Source organism: Schistocerca gregaria, chromosome 2 (genome assembly GCF_023897955.1).
Source record: "Schistocerca gregaria isolate iqSchGreg1 chromosome 2, iqSchGreg1.2, whole genome shotgun sequence".
Lineage (NCBI taxonomy): Eukaryota > Metazoa > Arthropoda > Insecta > Orthoptera > Acrididae > Schistocerca > Schistocerca gregaria.
In genome coordinates, this window is record NC_064921.1 from 951,972,385 (window position 1) to 951,993,405 (window position 21,021).

Consider the following 21,021-nt stretch of genomic DNA (forward strand, 5'->3'; position numbering starts at 1 on the left):
TGGTTAGACCGCTGATTACAAACGCTGCTCCAGAGATAAGCAGCTAAATAGCATCTGCGGCGGCTGCAGATCAAAGCGCTACGTATCATAAGCAGTGCTCAACTATATGCACGCACTGTGGACCTTCACAGTGAGTATTGCCTTGACACCCTCTCGACAGTATTCAAAAATCTCGCCACAAGACTACAGAGGAACTAGACACGCTCGAACAACCCCTTCATCCTTAACATGGGTAACAACAATCACAACCATAGGTGGAAGCATAATCGTCCAAAGCCAGTCCTCCTTTGGGATAATTAGCCAGTTTTTTTATGGTCACCACGCTAGTGACCATTATAGCTTAAGCTCAATTTAAGCACATGCAAACTACGCAATATCGGCGAGCTTCTGCAATACATCAGATGCAAGTTGCAGTGCGAGCTGAGCGCACACAGCCGACAACCCGGCAACAGTGAGGAAACGGAACACACACGAAACACAAACACACCCCACTCAACCTTCATACAGAGAGGCCGATTTCGTTATCAAATCGACCACTCAGATGGTGGCTTGGCGTGTTACTGGTACGCAAACGCTGGGCTGGCCCAGGATATATCATAGGTGCCCAGCTGCAATGGCGAATCTCATAGGGCAGTTTGACATTCTAATGACGAACATTGTCAATAACACTGATACCGAGCTTTGCACAATAGCCGCTATCAGCATAACCATACCCTTCCATGATCTGTCGCAGACAGCAAAAAAACCACAACTGCATTAACTACCAGCACGTTGTTGTTGTTGTTGTGGTCTTCAGTCGTGAGACTGGTTTGATGCAGCTCTCCATGCTACTCTACCTGTGCAAGCTTCTTCATCTCCCAGTACCTATTGCAGCCTACATCCTTCTGAATCTGCTTGGTGTATTCATCTCTTGGCCTCCTTCTACGATTTTTACCCTCCACGCTGCCATCCAATACTAAATTGATGATTCCTTGATGCCTCAGAACATGTCCTACCAACCGATCCCTTCTTCTAGCCAAGTTGTGCCACGAACTTCTCTTCTCCCCAATCCTATTCAATACCTCCTCATTAGTTATGTGATCTACCCATCTAATCTTCAGCATTCTTCTGTAACATCACATTTCGAAAGCTTCTGTTCTCTTCTTATCTAAACTATTTATCGTTCATATTTCACTTCCATAGATGGCTACACTCCATACAAATACTTTCAGAAACGACTTCCTAACACTTAAATCAATACCTGATGTTAACAAATTTCTCTTCTTCAGAAACGCTTTCCTTCCCATTGCCAGTCTACATTTTATATCCTCACTACTTCGACCATCATCAGTTATTTTGCTCCTCAAATAGCAAAACTCCTTTACTACTTAAGTGTCTCATTTCCTAATCTAAAACCCTCAACATCACCCGACTTAATTCGACTACATTCCATTATCCTCGTTTTGCTTTTGTTGATGTTCGTCTTATATCCTCCCTTCAAGACACTATCCATTCCGTTCAACTGCTCTTCCAAGTCCTTTGCTGTCTCTGACAGAATTACGATGTCATCGGCGAACCTCAAAGTTTTTATTTCTTCTCCATGGATTTTAATACCTACTCCGAATTTTTCTTCTCACCATCAGATTCGGTGACCGATGGATTGGTAGAGGCGGACCAATTCCATGGCCTCCACGCTCTCCTGACCTCAACCCTCTTGACTTTCATTTATGGGGGCATTTTAAAGCTCTTGCCACGCAACCCCGGTACCAAAGGTAGAGACTCTTCGTGCTCGTATTGTGGACAGCTGTGATACAATATGCCATTCTCCAGGGTTGCATCAGCGCATTAGGGATTCCATGCGACGGAGGGTGTAGGCATGTATCCTCGCTAACGGAGGACATTTTTAACATTTCCTGTAACAAAGTGTTTGCAGTCACGCTGGTACGTTCTGTTGCTGTGTGTTTCCATATTAGTTGCATTGTACTGCCACCTAATGTCAGGTACTCCATATCAGTGACCTCAGTAGTCATTAGACATCGTGAGAGATCAGAATTGGGCGCTTCGCGGAACTCACGGACATCGAACGTGGTCAGGTGATTGGGTGTCACTTGTGTCATACGTCTGTACGCGAGATTTCCACACTCATAAAGATCCCTAAGTCCACTGTTTCCGATGTGATAGTGAAGTGGAAACGTGAAGGGACACGTACAGCACAAAAGCGTACAGCCCGACCTCGTCTGTTGGCTGACATAAACCGCCTACAGTTGAAGAGGGTCGTGATGTGTAATAGGCAGACATCTATCCAGATCATCACACAGGAATTCCAAACTGCATCAGAATCCACTGCAAGTAATGCCGAACGCCGCATCGCTTGGTGTAAGGAGCGTACCGTTGGACGATTGAACAGTGGAAAAACGTTGCGTGTAGTGACGAAGCACGGTACGCCATGTGGCGATCCGATGGCAGGGTGCGGTTATGGTGAACGCCCGGTGAACGTCATGCCAGCGTGTGTAGTGCCAACAGTAAAATTCGGAGGCGGTGGTGTTATGGTGTCGCCGTGTTTTTGATGGAGGACGTTAAGTCCCATAGTGCTTGGAGCCATTTTTCATTGCATCTTTCAACACGATCGAGCACCTGTTCATAATGCACGACCTGTGGCGGAGTGGTTACACGACAATAACATCCATGAAACGGAGTGGCGTGCACGAAGTGCTGACCTGAATCCTGTAGAAGACCTTTGGGATGTTTTGGAAGGCCGATTTCGTGCCAGGCCGATATCTCTCCTCGGCGCAGCACTCCATGAAGAATGGGCTGGCATTCCTCAAGAAACCTTGCAGCACCTGACTGAACATATATCTGCGAGAGTGGAAGCTGTCATTCAAGGCTAATGGTGGGCCAAGACCATATTGAATTCCAGCATTACCAATGGAGTGCACCACGAAATTGTAAGTAATTTTCAACTAGGTGTCCATATACTTTTGACCACATAGTGCATTTATGACGACAAGTGGAGTGCATAGTAGCAGATGTTGGAAAGTATGTAGAGAGAAGGGTGATATGAGGTTATGCATTAGAAATCAGAATCTGACCACATCTGGACCGGCCCATTCTGATATATTAGACTGGAGTCGCATATTCCTGAATATATATATACACGCATTCAAGGACAAATTTCAACCAAAGTCGACTATTGCTGATATAATTGTGAAGCAAAGTAGCGAAAGAACAACTATAGCAAGCTTGTTGCAAAATATCTCGTGAAATCAGCTGAAGCAATCATTCTTCAGTTCCAAACTGCTACCGGATGCCAGCTAGCATAATGAGTGTCGTGGTTAGGGTTGTCAGATGAAATTCAAAATTACCGAACTTTGCGAAATGATTTGCTCAACTGAGTGAGAATGAGCTCAATAAACCACTTAGCAAATGCTGGAAATTATTTTTGTTATTGGTAGGTGTAGCTTTCAACATATTATTACTATTAATTTTTTGGTAAAAGTCATCGCAGGTTGGAGATTTCAAATTGCAACGAATGCATAACTCTCCCCATGTCTACTCTCAATTTGCTTCTATAGCCAGGTCATAAATGATTCATGTGACCGAAGAATCTTTCTAGTTAGGCATTGCTGCGTGGAGGCACGGAGGCTTTCAGACAGTCGTTCTTCCCGCGAACCATACGCGACTGGAACAGGAAAGGGAGGTAATGACGTAAAGTGCCCTCCGCCACACACCGTTGGGTGGCTTGCGGAGTATAAATGTAGATGTAGATGTAGATGTAGATTCACCATTATCCTTTTGATAATTTAGTGACGTGAATGCTGTTCTAATAATACCGAACCACTCATACTTTGGTTCTGAACACCGAAAGCGGGGCTGAAATACCGAACAGTTCGGTAAAAATACCGACAGCTGACAACCAAGGTCCTGGGGTACAGTGGTTGAGTAGCTCCTCATAACTCGCACATTTCTGTAGACAACTAAGGGAAGCTAGAGGTGATGTAAAGAACCCAATGAAACACCTTTGGGATCAGTTTGAACAGTGCTCGTCAAACATTTCTGCTCAAGAGCCAATACTGATTTTATGGGGCGGCATCTCGGTGCGCATATGTAACGATCTTATTATTAACTGGTAACCACCATAAACTGCCAAAGGCCTTGCCACAGTGGTAATATCGGTCCCCGTCAGATCACCGATGTTAAGCGCTGTCGGGCTCGGCTAGAATTTGGATGGGTGACCGTCCGTCTGCCGATCGCACTTGGAAAGTGGTGTCCACTCACATTTGTGATGCAAATTGAGGAGCTGCTTGACTGAGAAGTAACGGCGCCGGTCACGAAAACTGACAACAGCCGGGAGAGCGGTGTGCTGACCATACACCGCAGTGATTAGCACACTGGTCACGCGTTCGGGAAGACGACGGTTCAAACCCGCGTCCAGCCATCCTGATTTATTTTTTTCGTGTTTTATTTATATGGCTTCAGGCAAATGCCAGAATGATTCTTTTGAAAGGGCATGGCCGATTTCCTTCCCCATCCTTCCCTAATCCGCGCTTGTGCTCCGTCTATAATAATGTCGTTGTCGACGGGACGTTAAACACTAATCTCCTCCTCCTTCTCTTGATCACACGCCCCTCCACTATGTGGTCAAAGGTATCCGGACACCTGGTTCAAAATGACTTACAATTTCGTGGCGCCCTCCATCGGTAATGCTGGAATTCAGTATGGTCTTGGCCCACCTTTAGCCTTGATGACAGCTTCCACTCTCGCAGGCATATGTTCAGTCAGGTGCTGGAAGGTTTCTTGGGGAATGGCAGCCCATTTTTCACGGAGTGCTGCACTGAGGACAGGTATCGATGTCGGTCGGTAAGGCCTGGCACGAAATCGGCGTTCCAAAACATCCCAAAGGTGTTCTACAGAATTCAGGTAAGGAGGACTCTGTGCTGGCCAGTCCATTACAGGGATGTTATTGTCGTGTAAACACTCCGCCACAGGCCGTGCATTATGAACAGGTGCTTGATCGTGTTGAAAGATGCAATCGCCATCCCCGAACTGCTCTTCAACAGTGCAAAGCAAGAAGATGCTTAAAACATCAATGTAGGCCTGTGCTGTAATAGTGCCACGCAAAACAACTAGGGGTGCAAGCCTCCTCTATGAAAAACACGACCACGCCATAACACCACCGCCTCCGAATTTTACTGTTGGCACTACACATGCTCGCAGTGACGCCTATACCCTGAGGATGACATCGCGGTCGATCAGTACCGTTAGGATCTTCCGAGTCCTGTTCGGAGGGCGGATTTTAGTTTATACTGAACCAACAATAATTCGTATGTTGTGATCTCCCAACAAAGTAGTTGTAGTAAGGGTTTGAAAAGTTGAGTGCTAGCCCCCCAAGTACTGATCGTTAAAAGTCGCCATCTTTCGGAACACTTCCTATCGACTGTTCTCTTTTTCAGATTGCTGCCATCCTCGGCGACCCCAATATTTAACACAATATGGGCCTGAGGAGATGTTGTGACGCTAACCAAAGGGATCCAGGTTGAAGTCCCCGTTAGGTCAGAGATTTTCTCCGCTCGTGACTAATTTTCGTGTTGTCCTATTGCTGTATGGGCACGTCGCGAAAACCAAAAAATTAAAAAAGTAAAAAAGTGTTGTGGTGTTGTCTGTGTGAACAGATGAGTGAAAAAGTTACTGTTTATACCTGGGTGCATTATTCAATGTAAGTCATGATCACAAATCTTTACTAAATTTTTTAATGTCTTTTTGTGCTACTCATTGCGCTTTGGAACAGTCTTTTAATTTCATATTCCGCGCGCAAATGTTTACCTCACCTGCATATACGTGAATCTGTGTTATTTCCTTATCAAAATTTATGCCATAGCAGCTAATCGGTACAATTCTCGCGTGCCCCTGAACTGTAGTTACTGGAAGACAAACAAGAGACAAAACATTTCCGCTCCCACGTCATCTAACCCTGCAGTGGCCGCGTTACTTGTTCCTTTTCCTGAGGTAAGCGGCCAACTTCATTTAGATCACGGCCGAATTCATCAACGTCAATTAAAATTAAGCAAGTCTTCAAATATTACTGTCTCTGTATTTTTGGTTGTTACTGAGCAGTAGAACGACACTCTTACGAATCTCTTAACATTAGTTGGCGTTTTTTTAAATCAGCTGTTAGTTGCTAGATGCACATTACTATTACAAGCGCGTCTGAAAAATTCGGTGAATGATATCAGAAAACAAAGAAAAAAAAGTTACAAACAAAATATCTTTACTGGTCTAGCTAGAACACACTTGATACATCACTTGTGAGGCTGTTGACCACTGTCAGCAAACGCTTCTCGGGGATTGGTTCGAAGCACCGTGGTCAGGTGTTCTTGGATGTCTGCAATGTCTGCCTGGTCAAATTTCTTACTTATTGCAAGGTGCTTTAACATCCTCCGTAGTCTTTTGATTTAGCCCCTGCAGAATTCTTTTGGTTTCCCACCTTAAATTATCTCTGAAAGGCTTAAGCCTCGCGGACGTTGTGGGTGACCATATTGCTTCGAGCGATTCCACAAAAATCGTTTGCTGACGGACTCCAACAACTTTACAGTCGATGTCAGAATTGTGTTGCAGCTAATGGAGATAACTTTGAAAGCAAGTAAAGGTATTTTTCGATAACTTTTGTTTCCTTTATTTCCTGGGACCATACACTGAACTATCCAGACGCAACTTATGAAATACGATTGACAACCGCGGGCCGCACTTACAACTGATTCGGGCTGCAGTTTGGCAACCAGTGAGACCTCAGAGTCCACCATCATTACCATCTATGGCTTGGGCACTTTTGTAAGAATGAGCTGCCGTTTCTCCATACACGTGGAGACCCCTCATCAGAAGTGTTCCTTGCAGAGCCAAGCTATCATAAAGGCGAAGGAAAGGGTGGACGCACTCCATATTAATTTTCGCTAATACGTATCCAGATACGTGTCATCACATATTGTATGACAGAGCACAGGAAGGATGATTGGTCAAACGCCTCTGTGCACTCAGTAATTAGTCTAATCCTGTCCTCTCCATTCCTGGGGGAGCGATATTACGGGGTTGTAATGTATTTCTAGAGTCACCACATAAGGTTCACTTTTCAATCTCTGGAAGGAGCTTTCCACAGGATAGCTTGCGTCTATCTTGAAGCGTCTGCAAGTTCAGTTTGTTCGTAACCTCCCTGACGCTCTGCCATGATTCAAACAAACCTGTGACCATTCCAGCTGCCCTTCTCTGTTTTCTTGAGTTTTACTTAAATTTATACTCCACATCTCACCCTGAAACACAAATGTGGGCCTGTGCTCCACAGTCCAATCGGTATACGTCTCCCTCTTGTTACTTTTTATTTATTCATTTATCATTGCCTTTAATAGCAATTTATACCTACAACAGTTTGTAATTTCCCTAAATTGTCTGATGATGCCTAGAACGGGCGAAACGCGTCACTTGTGAAGATTAAATAAACCTGTCTTGTGCAACCAAGACTGTTTCTTCTGTTCTAAAGATCTGTTACGGTTGCCGTAACAGTGTCACTGTCGTAACCGTGGAGTGGAGTGATTTTAGCTCCTTGTTCCATTCACTCCTGACACGTCTCTGACAACAGCAATTAGATCTACAGCTGAAATGTATTTCTCGTTCACTCCGTGATTCGTCAGTTTGTCGACCTTCTCATTTCCCACAATCCTGGCATGCTCCTCGGTCCATACAAATGATACTTCTCGTAGATCTGATTCAGCAGCAGCTATTTAGTGGTAGGTCCAAATGGGGTATGATAAATCTGTTTGCTGTGCCTGTGTAGATACTAAAAATGAAAAGAGCGAACTAGTCTGTTTTCCGAAAGAGACGACAGTTTACACAGCAGAATTCTTAGCCATCGAAGGAGCACTAATATTGTTCATACATTCCTCGATGTTATTTTCGCCAGTAGCTGCAACAATAGATCATTCTTGGGCCCCCGTTCTTAACCACGGTCCAATTCGCGGCTGAATCAAGGTGCAAAGGTAAAGTGAGTTTTTTTATGTTTTTTTTTCTTTCATCCTTCCCGTTTACAGCCACATCACGTCAACTATGTTCATTGTTAACTGTTTGGGAAGACCACCTGGAAGCAGTACAAGTAGATTTCGTCAAGATAGTTGCACTGCAACTGCATCTAAATACGTGGTTTATTCGTGGTGGTGTTGCAGTGTAGTTGAATCACGAAGTTATCCATACTTAACGTCATTGATAATACGCTGGTCGGCGAGCAAAATCGAATCTGTTTCGTGACGTTTAAGGCAGGCTACTTGTAAGTAGGCTGTTCAGGTTTTTATATTGGTAACGCCACGTAGCGCTCTGTATGAAAATCACTGACTGTGCAGTGTGTAACCTGTGGCTGGTTGGCATTGTTGGAATATTCGCTATTGTAGTGTTGGGCATTAGGATATGAACAGTGCGTAGCATTTGGCGGTTGGAGGTGAGCCGCCAGCAGTGGTGGTTGTGGGGAGAGAGATGGCAGAATTTTGAGAGCGGACGATCTGGACGTGTGGCCGTCAGAAAAAGGAAATTTGTAAGAACGAATGTCATGAACTGATATATATATATATTATGACTTTTGAACACTATTAAGGTAAATACATTGTTTGTTCTCTATCATAATCTTTCATTTACTAACTATGCCTATCAGTAGTTAGTGCCTTCAGTAGTTTGAATCTTTTATTTAGCTGGCAGTATTGGCGCTCGCTGTATTGCAGTAGTTCGAGTAACGAAGATCTGTGTGAGGTAAGTGATTCATGAAAGGTATAGGTTACTGTTAGTCAGGACCATTCTTTTGTAGGAATTATTGAAAGTCAGATTGCGTTGCGCTAAAAAATAATGTGTGTCAGTTTACTGTTGATCAGAATAAGTAAAGAGAGGAATGTCTGAGTACGTTCAGTTTTGCTCAGCTGTTTGAAAATCAAATAACGTAAGAGGTTTACCAGCACAGTCGTTTATAATTTTCAAAAAGGGACTTTTCAGACTTCAAAAAGAAAGTTACACATTACTATGGCAGGCCAAGTAATTTTTATTGAATGCTGCACTACACTTCAAAGGAGTGCTTTTTTTAACGCAGTTTTTCAGTATATTCACCAAGTCTCTGTAAACAACAGTTGGTAGGTCCTACCAATCCTTTAGTTCCTCGACGACAGAAGTCCGCACCTTGGCCACAGGCCATTCGAGAACTGCTGTGTGAAGGTCCTCATCGTTGCAAAATCTCTTCGTCCTCCCCCCCCCCCCCCCCCGCCCCATTCCCCCAGGTTGCCGAATAGATGGAAATCGCATGGGACAAAACCTCGACTTTCCCATCAACATTGCCCACTTCTGAGCGGCCGTTGTCAAATTCTTGACACCATACGGCGGTTGGACGTAATATTGTGTTTGGTCCATCATACATCCCAAAATTTCACGGTGAACTGTGTGCAGTTTAGACGTTTTGCCCCTGCCTCCTTCCCCTCCCGCCCTTCCTCCCAGCATCGTTCTGTCCCGCGTACTTCAGTTTGCAGTACTTTTCCAGTTGCTGGGCCAATTCACCCGAGCGCTGTGAAGCACTTGTTCTCCATACCGTGGAAGAACCGTGTCTGCAGGATCCCTAACCATGTGCTCCCTTCTGACAATGTGCCCCACTTGTTGCGCAATCGTCTTAGTGTGGAACGACATGTGTACATTATTTCCTAAAGTATAACACAAGCTTGCCATAAAATGTATTTTCAAGAGTGATAACACTGGATGCAATGCCATCTTGAACTTGCTGTGGTAGAGCGGTAATGCAACGGGAAGGGAATCAAGTACTACAAGGGATGGTTTGCAAGTGGAGGTGGAAGCAAGGGCAGTGCATAATTGTGATGTGTCTGCTGTTAAAACTTCCTGGCAGATTAAAACTGTGTGCCGGACCGAGACTCGAACTCGGGACCTTTGCCTTTCGCGGGCAAGTGCTCTACCAACTGAGCTAACCAAGCAAGACTTACGGCCTGTCCACACAGTTTCAATTCTGCCAGTACCTCGTCTCCTACCTTCCAAACTTCCCAGAAGCTCTTGTGCAGAAGATTTCGAGTCTTGGCCCGACACACAGTTTTCATCTGCCAGGTAGTTGCAAATTAACGCACACTCCGCTGCAGAGTGAAAATCTTATTCTGGAAACATCCCCCAGGCTGTGGCTAAGCCATGTCTCCGCAATATCCTTTCTTTCAGGAGTGCTAGTTCTGCAAGGTTCGCAGGAGAGCTTCTGTAAAGTTTGGAAGGTAGGATACGAGATACTGGCAGAAGTAAAGCTGTGAGGAGGGGACGTGAGTCGTGCTTGGGTAGCTCAGTTGGTAGAGCACTTGCCCGCGAAAGACAAAAGTCCCGAGTTCGAATCGCGGTCTGGCACACAGTTTTAATCTGCCAGGAAGATTAATATCAGCGCACACTCCGCTGCAGAGTGAAAATCTCATTCTGATGTGATGTTAATTGTGATGTGACGTTAAATGGTTCTCCGGTATCCAGAGTGTAAAGACTTGTATTTCATAAATGATTATCTTATGCGAGCCACTTTGTGCTGGAGGCTCTGAGCTTGTTGATTACTTTTGAGATACTTTGTATCTTAACTGAACGTGCAATTATTTCACATCGTGTTCCATCCACGGTGTCACCTCGCTCTGATGCAAAAGGACAACAAAAGGAGCGAACTGTTAAGTGTCTAAGGCATTGGACTCGAACCCGGGGGGAATCGTGTTCATAACCCGGTTTTCTAGTTTCGATTTAGATTTCCATAAACCGCTCAATGCAATTACTGGCACAGTTTCTTAGGGCACGGCCTATTTCCCACCTCATCTTTGCCCAGTCCGGAAGAGGGGAGGGAGATCAGGGTTTAACGACACGTTGACAACGGGGTCATTAGAGACGGAGCAGTAACTCGGATTAGGAAAGCAAATGCATGGAACTCTGGTATTTGCTTCAGACAGTTAAGGGGGTTCACTTCCCAATCGGAGCTTGTGCTCCGTCTCTAATGGCCTCATCGTCGACAAGACGTTAAACCCTAATTTTCCTTTCAATATGCACTGAAGACATAATTGCCTAAGGTCCAGAATAAAATCCGTCGACCCACACTCTTACACAGTTCTCTTTACGCAATCGTCATCGCTAAATACAGCAAGTTCCCAGTTGTCTGTCTTGCAGCTTATCCGTGTATAACACTACTTCGACATTTTTTGAAAAAAAAAAAATACATTAAATGTGAAACCTAAAGTATTCTAATAACAACGGATGTTTTTGTTTAGAATAGAAAGTTCTAATTGTAAAGACGAAGATTACGAGAGTATTCGTGTTTGCTAAATAACGACGCCTGTGACCCAGGATATGAGCAGCTATGTGGCGCGGATGTACACTACTGGCCGTCAAAATTGCTACACCAAGAAGAAATGCAGGTGATAAACGGGTATTCATTGGACAAATATATTATACTAGAACTGACATGTGATTACATTTTCACACAATTTGGGTGCATAGATCCTGAGAAATCAGTACCCAGAACAACCACCTCTGGCCATAATAACGACCTTGATACGCCTGGGCATTGAGTCAAACACAGCTTGGATGGCGTGTACAGGTACAGCTGCCCATGCAGCGTCAACACGATACCACAGTTCATCAAGAGTAGTGACTGGCGTATTGTGACGAGCCAGTTGCTCGGCCTCCATTGCCTGGACGTTTTCAGTTGTTGAGAGATCTGGAGAATGTGCCGGCCAGAGCAGCAGTCGAACATTTTCTGTATCCAGAAAGGCCAGTACAGGACCTGCAACATGCGGTCGTGCATTATCCAGCTGAAATGTAGGGTTTCGCAGGGATCGAATGAAGGGTAGAGCCGCGGGTCGAAACATGATACCCCAGTATGACGATGACGAATACACACTTTCAATGTGCGTTCACCACGATGTCGCCAAAAACGGCTGCGACCATCATGATGCTGTAAACAGAACCTAGATTTATCCGAAAAAATAGCGTTTCGCCATTCGTGCACCCAGGTTCGTCGATGAGTACACCATCGCAGGCGCTCCTGTCTGTGATGCAGCGTCAAGGGTAACCGCAGCCATGGCCTCCGAGCTGATAGTCCATGCTACAGCAAACGTCGTCGAACTGTTCGTGCAGATGGTTGTTGTCTTGCAAACGTCGCCATCTGTTGACTCAGGGATCGAGTCGTGACTGCACGATCCGTTACAGCCATGCGGATAGGATGCCTGTCACCTCGACTACTAGTGATACGAAGCCGTTGGGATCCAGCACGGCGTTCCGTATTACCCTCCTGAACCGACCGATTCCATATTCTGCTAACAGTCATTGGATCTCGATCAAACGCGAGCAGCAATGTCGCGATACGATAAACCGCAATCGCGATAGGCTACAATCCGACCTCTATTAAAGTCAGAAACGTGATGGTACGCATTTCTCCTCCTTACTCGAGACATCAGAACAAAGTTTGACCAGGCAACGCCGGTAAGCTGCTGTTTGTGTATGAGAAATCGGTTGGAAACTTTCCTCATGTGAGCACGTTGTATGTGTCGCCACCGGCGCCAACCTTGTGTGAATGCTATGAAAAGCTAATTATTTGCATATCACAGCATCTTCTTCCTGTCGGTTAAATTTCGCGTCTGTAGCACTTCACCTTCGTGGTGTAGCAATTTTAATGGCCAGTAGTGTAGTATGTAAAGTGTGTTCGGTAGGGAAAGAAGCGCAACCGAGGCAATTGAAGAAGCCGTTTCGCACACACCAGTGCAATGATATGCGTTGGTCTCTAATTACAGTGTAAGCTACAGAATAAATACACGATGTCCACATAATCTCCGTGGGTTCCAAGTGCAATCGAAAAAAAAATGCGGTTTGCGGTGTCGTGTAAAGCAACTCGAAAGGTTTTGTGCAGATTTTTTCGAAGCTCTTTGTTTTTTTTTCAGATGCTAAATGGTTACACCTCAAGAGTGAGTCCAGTGTATGGTTTGCTATACGGATACGAAATCACCTATTGCCGGCCAAAGAAATTTTCGACCTGAATTTCACAGAGAGGCATTAAGACAACTATGACAAGTTTCTAGTCTTTCGGAGAGTAAAGAGGCTGTCTGTTTCTGGCAAACACCCGCACATCTGACTAAATGATAGAGGATACCAGAAAGAACTCCCTAAGAAGAGTATAATAGTGAGTTCGCAAAGCATCAAGAGAGCTAAATATCCCTCGCTCAGCAGTTAAGAAGGTGTTGCACAAACGACTTCGCCTGCACGCTTACAAAGTTTAAATTGTGCAAGCAATGGAGCGAAACGACTTGCAACTTCGCCACGAATTCGTTGTTGAGACGTTGGACCACACTGGGCAAAGCTCCAACTATTTCTCTGACGGATCGACCTTCCACTTGGGTTGGAAAGTTTAACGGCACTAAATTCGCTGCTGGAGTTCGGAAACCCACACAGATTCCGCGGACATGGCGGATACAGCGAAAAAATAAATTTGCGGTGTGCGCTGATGAAAGTTAGCGTAGCTGAATCCTGTTTCTTCATCGAACAAACAGTAACAGGAACTAGAATGAAATTTTCACTCTACAGCGGAGTGTGCGCTGATTCCTGCAAGATTAAAACTTTGTGCCGGACCGAGACTCGAACTCGGGACCGTTGACTTTCGCGGGCAAGTGCTCCACCAACAGAGCTACCCAAGGACGACTCACGCCCCGTCCTCACAGCTTTAATTCCGCCAGTACCTCGTCTCCTACGTTCCAAACTTCACAGACGCCCTCCTTCGAACCTTGCAGAACTAGCACTCCTGGAAGAAAGCATGTTGCGGAGACATGGCTTTGCCACAGCATGGGGGATGTTTCTAGAATGAAATTTTCACTCTACAGCGGAGTGTGTGCTGATATGAAACTTCCAGGGAGATTAAAACTGTGTGGCGGACCGAGACTCGAACTCGGGACCTTTGCCTTTCGTGGGCAAGTGCTCTACCAACTGAGCTACCCAAGCACTACCCACACCCCGTCCTTACAGCTTTAATTCCGCCAGTACCTCGTCTCCTACCTTCCAAACTTCATAGAAGCTCTCCTGCGAACCTTGCAGAACTAGCACTCCAGAAAGAAAGGATATTGCGGAGACATGGCTTAGCTACAGCCTGGGGGATGTTTCTAGAGTGAAATTTTCACTCTACAGCGGAGTATGTAGCTCAGTTAGAGCACTTGCCCGCGAAAGGCAAAGGTCTCGAGTTCGAGCCTCGGTCCGGCACACAGTTTTAATCTGCCAGGAAGTTTCAGGAACAGGAACTGTTTATCTGGACTTGCTTGAACAATTTGCTGTCCGTCAGCTTCTCCCCATCAGCTAAAAGTAATCTTCCAACAGAATGGTGCATCGACGCTTTGGAGTTCACATGTTCGTAACTTCGTGGACAGCATTTTCACAGCAATTAATGGATGGACGTGATGGACGAAGCAAATGACCACCGCAGTCTCCGGACGTAGCTCCTCTGGATTTCTTCCTGTGGACTTACGTAAAAGACATTGTGTATGCCTAGCTTATACGTAACCTTGGAGATTTTCGTAGAAGAGCTGTGGATACAACAGTCTCCATCAGCCTAGACACGCCTGCACGCCCGTGTTTTGAGACAGAGTATCGTCTAGAAATTTTGCGGCGTACGACGGGAATCCATGTGGAAGTGCACACATTCATTCTGCAAGACTTTCTGAGTTACGTTATAAGCACAAGTATCTCTTTCTCACAGCTTTTCTAATTTATTTGGAAATCAGAGAGGTCTCATGTGTACCGATGTTTTGAATCTCTTGGAAAATGAAGATCGTCGTCTGGGAAAAAATGAATCAAAAACAGAAGCAGAAAAAAGTAGACGATTATTCAAAAAGTGAACTAAAAGCAAGCGATGGGAAATATCGTGTGTTTTAATCGTAATTTTCTAATTAATTTGGCCTTCCCGGCGACTAATAGGTAAGTAATGCAGTGGGCTTTCAAATGTTTTGTAAACACGGTAAACTGCAGTTTCCTGTAAAAACAGCTGTATTTTGGACGATCCGTGTTTTTTTTTTCAGTTATCAGCGCAAGTCTCGGGTCCTCATTAATCTTGTAAGTAGGCTGTTTAGGTTTTTATGTTGGTGACGCCACGTAGCGCTCTGTATTAAAATCGCTGACTGCGCTGTGTGCAGTCTGTGGCTGGTTGGACTCATTGTTGGAAGATTTTCGCTAGTGTAGTGTTGGGCAGTTGAATGTGAAGAGTACCAACCGTTGGGCGGTTGGAGGTGAACCGCCAGCACTGGTGGATGTGGGGGAGAGAGACGCCAGAGTTCTGAGATGCTAATATGAGAGGACGATCTGCACGTGTGTCCGTCAGAAAAAAGAAATTTGCTTAATTGGATGTTACGAATTTATATGTATATTATGACTTTTGAACACTATTAAGGTAAATAAATTGTTTGCTCTCTATCAAAATCTTTCATTTGCTGACTATATGCCTATCAGTAATTAGTGCCTTCAGTAGTTAGAATCTTTTATTTAGCTGGCAGTAGTGGCGCTCGCTGTATTGCAGTAGTTCGAGTAACGAAGATTTTTGTGAGGTAAGTGATTCATGAAGAGCATAGGTAATTGTTAATCAGGGCTATTCTTTTGTAGGGATTATTGAAAGTCAGATTGAGTTGCGCTAAAATTTTGTCTGTCAGTTTAGAAATGTTGAGAATAAGTAGAGAGAAAACAGTCTCAGTACGTTCAGTTTCACTCTGGAGTTTGAAAATCAAGTAACGTAGAAGTTTTACCAGCGCAGTCATTGTTTTCATTCAAAGGGGAAGTTTCAATCTGTATAACCTGGCGTTCTCTGTTCTGCCAGTGGTTCGGATATGAATAGTCTAGTGATACGCAGTAAAAGAAGAGTTCATAATAAGGTCTCATGTATTGCATCTATCACATACCAATTGCCCTTTAACCGTATTTCTGAAAGGCGAAATCTTAAAATTATCTTGCACGAAACCCGCTTCCTGTAGGTCAGGTGCCGGCCGCGGTGGTGTAGCGGTTCTAGGCGCTTCAGTCCGGAACCGCGCGACTGCTACGGTCACAGGTTCGAATCCTGCCTCGGGCATGGATGTGTGTGATCTCCTTATATTAGTTAGCTTTAAGTAGTTCTAAGTTCTAGGGGACTGATGACCACAGCAGTTAAGTCCCATAGTGCTAACAGCTATTTTTTTGTAGGTCACGTACGGAAATGCCACACGTCTACTGACAGGAGCGAAGCGATTATCGTGGTAGGCAAACAACGTTGGAAGTACTTCCTCTGAATTCACTGAGGCACTACACGTCTTCTCCTTGGTTGTAAGCGCCCACGTGCTTGTTGCTATGCATGTCGCCAGGGACTCGGTGTAGCAAGACTCGTTTCTTAAAGCGCTCGAGGAAAGTTTTGACTCGCCTGACATACTACGACAAAACTGTCGCCGACCCCCTAGTACTCAAAAGTTACTTCAGTAATTTGCTGTAGTTTAGATGTTTAGCACAAACAGAATCTCTTATCAGTTGGAAGCAATATATATATATATATATATATATATATATATATATATATATATATATATATATGTGTGTGTGTGTGTGTGTGTGTGTGTGTGTGTGTGTGTGTGTGCGCGTTCTGTACTCCAGGGTCACAGGGACCCTCCAAAAAATATTTCTATCAAATTAATTAAACAACTACGACTCACAGTTTTTAACCGTCGTCCTCTACTACGTCTCTTGAATTTACATTGGTGGCAGCGAACTGTGTATGCGCGGAGGCGAATGCACAGTTGTTGTTGTTGTTGTGGTCTTCAGTCCTGAGACTGGTTTGATGCAGCTCTCCATGCTGCTCAATCCTGTGCAAGCTTCTTCATCTCACAGTACCTAGTGCAACCTACATCCTTCTGAATCTGCTTAGTGTATTCGTCTCTTCGTCTCCCTCTGCGATTTTTACCCACTACGCTGCTCTCCAATACTAAATTGGTGATCCCTCGATGTTTTAGAACATGTCCTACCAACCGATCCCTTCTTCTCGTCAGGTTGTGTCACAAGATCCTCTTCTCCACAATTCTGTTCAAACCTCCTCATTAGTTATGTTATCTACCCATCTAATCTTCAGCATTCTTCTGCAGCACCACATTTCGAAAGCTTCTATTCTCTTCTTGTCCAAACTATTTATCGTCCATGTTTCACTTCCATACATGGCTACATTCCATACAAACACTTTCAGAAACGACTGCCTGACATTGAAATCTATACTCGATGTTAACAATTTTTTCTTCTTCAGAAACGCTTGCCTTGCCATTGCCAGTCTACATTTTATATCCTCTCTACTTCGACCATCATCATAATTTTTCTCCCCAAATAGCAAAACTCCTTTACTACTTAAACTGTCTCATTTCCTAATCTAATTCCCTCAGCATCGCCCGACTTAATTCGACTACATTCCATTATGCTCGTTTTGCTTTTGTTCATCTTATACCCTCCTTTAAAGACATTGTTCATTCCGTTCAACTGCTCTTCCAAGTCCTTTGCTGCCTCTGACAGAATTACAATGTCATCGGCGAACCTCAAAGTTTTTATTTGTCCTCCATGGATTTTAATACCTACTCCGAACTTTTCTTTTGTTTCCTATATTGCTAGCTCAATATACAGATTGAATAACATCGGGGAGAGACTACCACCCTGTCGCACTCCCTTCCCAACCACTGCTTCCCTTTCATACCCCTCGACTCTTATAACTGCCATCTGCTTTCTGTACAAATTGTAAATAGCCTTTCGCTCCCTGTATTTTACCACTGCTACCTTCAGAATTTGAAAGAGAGTATTCCAATCAACATTGTCAAAAGCTTTCTCTAAGTCTACAAATGCTAGAAACGTAGGTTTGCCTTACCTAAATCTTTCTTCTGAGATAAGTCGTAAGGTCAGTATTGTCTCACGTGTTCCAAGATTTCTACGGAATCCAAACTGATCTTCCCCGAGGTCGGCTTCTAGAAGTTTTTCCATTCCTCTGTAAAGTCACAGTAACAAATAAAAAATCTCCAGGGCCAGATTGACCCTGGTGTACACTTCTAGGGGTAATTTTGCCTATTTAAAGCCTGCCGCATTGACCGAGCGGTTCTAGGTGCTTCAGTCTGGAACCGCACAACCGCTACGGTCGCAGGTTCGAATCCTGCCTCGGGCATGGATGTGTGTGATGTCCTTAGGTTAGTTAGGTTTAAGTAGTTCTAAGTTCTAGGGGACTGATGACCTCAGAAGTTAAGTCCCATAGTGATCAGAGCCATTTGAACCACTAGCCTATTTAAAAACTAGGTTGTTATGCTAAGGTGCCATGGCTGTTCCCACTGTACTTACTTGCAATTCAGTCGAGTACCATTTGCCATTTGTTAGGAGAGTAGTGCCATCGGAAAGCTAAGAAGGCGTATTCAAGAAGTGGTTATAAATTTGTTCATTTAAATTATAGAGCAGTGGTACCTAAACATTTTTAGACCATTACCGCTGAGTGCAATCAGACATTAGTTAGTTAGTACACACCCCTCTCCCCCTCTCTGTCTCTCCTCCCCCCCCCCCTCCCCCTTTGCCGCCCACCCACCCTTCCTCCACATTCTCACCAATTTTAGCACCTAACTAAACTGTTTAAGGAAAGACTTTTCTTGGAACACTTTTATTTTTTAAAAGATAAAAGATGAATGATATTTAGTTTTATGTGTGTGTTTGTGTGAGGGTTAGTGGGTCTGTGTATGTACGTGTGTGTGAGATAGAATGAATGACGAAGGAATTCATGCTGCAATGCAAGTGCTACCTACAACTCCTTCTCATAAAAGAGAGCTAACTATCCACAGTGACGTTACAGACTTGTTACAAAACCTGCTTCCCCTGCATTACTCCTCTCATTGTGGCGCTTCCTTGACCTGCACACCGCAACCCCATTTAAAATCAACCAAGTTCAGATGTGTGCACTATATCTGTGGTGTCACCACCAGACACCACACTTGCTAGGTGGTAGCCTTTAAATCGGCCGCGGTCCGTTAGTATACGTCGGACCCGCGTGTCGCCACTATCAGTGATTGCTGACCGAGCGCCGCCACACGGCAGGTCTAGAGAGACTTCCTAGCACTCGCCCCAGTTGTACAGCCGACTTTGCTAGCGATGGTTCACTGGCTTCTACGCTATTTGCCGAGACGATAGTTAGCATAGCCTTCAGCTACGCTATTTGCTACGACCTAGCAAGGCGCCAGTATCCGTACTATTGATATTGTGAATCATGTGCCATTAAGAGCGACTTTCTCCAGTAATGGATTAAAGTTAAGTATTCCACCAGCTACGTCAGTTTTTCTCAATTCTAATTCACTTGTCATGTTCCAGACCTTTCCTGCGTGAGCTAAAACGCGTGCATTTCGGCCTCCTTTACTATCACGGTTGGCTCTCCTGCCAACCACAACCATATCTACTGTTCGTAAATCGCTTCATTGCTGCACTCCTTACTTCTGCCGTAAAATGCAAAGTCTGGTGGAGAAGACATCAGTAATAAAGGGATGCAAGCCAGTTAACAGTGTTGACACGGTCTACAGCTTCCGCAATGCGTTCCATAACCGAGCCCCTTGAATTCAGGGGAATGGCCCCATAATACTGTCGCTTCCGTTCCTTGTGCGTCTCACATGACATGTATGTCTCCTGGAAGCCGGTATATCCTGACACTGCCGTCAATGTGATGTAACAAGAAAATGACTCATCCGAGCCGGCAACAGGTTTCCACTGTCCTAGGATGCACTCACGATGATCTCATGCTCAACGAAGCTACCGTTAGGTATACGAGTATAAAGGTACATGTCAGTTCGAATTAGGTATCAAAACGCCTGATGATCAGCGTACTATCGTCTACAAACATTGCCGAAAGTATTATAATCGGAATACCATCCATATCATTTTTCAAAAATATGAATTTTTTTCTGCACTTATTGGCCATCACTTGCGGATTTTTTCTTTATATCGTGTCTGAAAGGACGGAATTGAAAAAAAATAACAGTAACTATGTCATCTAAATATTAGGTCTACAATTTTTTGTTTTGATTTTACTGTTGCTTTTTTCATGTAACTGCTATTACTGTTTGTGAAAACTTTATTCGTTTTCTCTGTGTTGACTGTCAGCAGTAACAACATTACTCAGGAAACAAGGCGAAACTTAATATAAGTCTACTTCACTGGAAACGATAGCACATAGGATATGATTAAACAAGAGGTCAACGTTCCACTGCGAAATGTCAGATCGTACAAAAATGACAGATGTGCTTCAAACAAATGTATTGCGCTGCTGATTTGAAAACAGGAAGAGCGATTCAATCAAGTCGTTCGCACACACACTCACACACACAAACGCAAACGTCTCTGCGTTGGTTGATACTCTGATTACCGTCTGTTAAATCGAGAGTGTGGGAACCTAATCACTGGGTACACACATGTGCAGAGAATGAGTGAGTGACAGAGAGATAAAGAGAGAGAGAGAGAGAGAGAGAGAGAGAGAGAGAGAGAGAGACATAAAATCAACGCTACAATAATTCATTTCCAGTACAAATATCCAACGGTAATGGTGGAACTTGTTTTACTGAAGTCAGTCGCTTACGTAGAACTGGTAGCGACGTTTTCCTCGAACAAACATGTTGAAACTTAGAGAGCTGTTTCGATAAAATTACCAAAAGAACTCTAACAAGTTGGAGTCGATGGAATTTCTTCCTCAGGCTGCATCACAAGTTACATTTTAATGAGATATCAGTTCTTAATTCACCTGTAGAGTTAATTACCAAAAGAAACGTTTGCTAATCTGCACCAATCTGCTCTTCACACTTCTCTTCCTTCTGTCGTCTTGCGTTCCGCTGCTTGCGATGTAGCAAAAAATTTTCACTTCCTATGCCTTTCTCTGGAGCTTCAAGAACTAGTATTAAGTCTCCTACATATCGCTTCGTAGGCACCTGGAACACAAGATTACGCAAATTGCAGCACACACAGGGGAATTTACAATCAGACTTC